Source organism: Macaca fascicularis, chromosome 6, assembly GCF_037993035.2.
Source record: "Macaca fascicularis isolate 582-1 chromosome 6, T2T-MFA8v1.1".
In the NCBI taxonomy this organism is placed as follows: domain Eukaryota; kingdom Metazoa; phylum Chordata; class Mammalia; order Primates; family Cercopithecidae; genus Macaca; species Macaca fascicularis.
Genome location: NC_088380.1, coordinates 44,606,569 through 44,607,537, shown reverse-complemented (window position 1 = coordinate 44,607,537; position 969 = coordinate 44,606,569). Strand labels below are relative to the sequence as shown.

Genomic DNA, 969 nt, shown 5'->3' with positions numbered 1-969 from the left:
TTTCCTAGTTCATTCATTCATTCATTCTCTCAACTTGGATTTGAGAAAATATAGGTTAAGTTTTAATCTATAAAATGGGAAGACTAAAATGTGCTCATAGTCTTTAAACAAAGATTAAAAGAGAAAATCTGTATAAAACACTTCACACAGCATTTATATCATTAAGTATTCCAGGAATTACAGTGTATTTTCTTCTCTTTCCTAGTATAAAGATGGTACTCCCTTTTTAAATATATAGGGCTTGCCTCCTCAGTGATTATGTAAAACAGATTATACAGAAAATCCATATATGTCATAAACAAGAATACACATGTTGTTCTTGCTTCAGCAGCACATATACTAAAATTGGAATGATACAGAAAAAGAGTTGCATGGCCTTTGCACAAGAATTACACATAAATTCAAGAAGCATCCTGTATGTTTTTAAATCAATAAGATACTTTTGTTTTTTTATGATACTCTCATTGTAACATAAATAAATGGACTTACAATAAAAGATTTATGTTACTTTGAAAAAATATATACATTGCACCATTGACTGAGTTTTGTGTGATGAGTTCACAACTTCTTTGATCAGATATAGTGATGCCATGAACAAAGAGGAACCAATAATAAAAGTCAGAATCATTGCCTTGTGTACAATTTAGTGAAGCTATGTATAGTATCGAATATTTATTCAGATATTTTACAGTATCAAGATTTCCTGTATGTTATTTGGAAGGAGATATTATCCAACCATCATGAAGCTTCTTTTGTTGAGGCAAAAGAATGTAGGTAGTTATCCTCATGTAGCAATATAGAAGGGACCTTTCTCTGCAGACTGTACCAGAAATATACCGTGAAGTAGATGTTCAAAAGCTACATCATTTGCAGCCCACAACAGCCAGAAAAGTATTCTTGATTTTCTTCAGAATTCAAATAAATCGTACTTCCCAAGGAGAAGCCAGCAAACCTGAGGTTGGAAGGATG

The 969-nt window shown here is 31.9% G+C and overlaps 1 non-coding gene across 1 annotated transcript; it reads left to right on the top strand.

Moving 5' to 3' along the window:
- Nucleotides 1–319: 319 nt before the first annotated feature.
- LOC123574232 (U6 spliceosomal RNA) lies at nucleotides 320–423 on the top strand. The gene has a single exon (XR_006699122.2). It is a non-coding gene; the product is annotated as a U6 spliceosomal RNA (small nuclear RNA).
- Nucleotides 424–969: the final 546 nt, after the last annotated feature.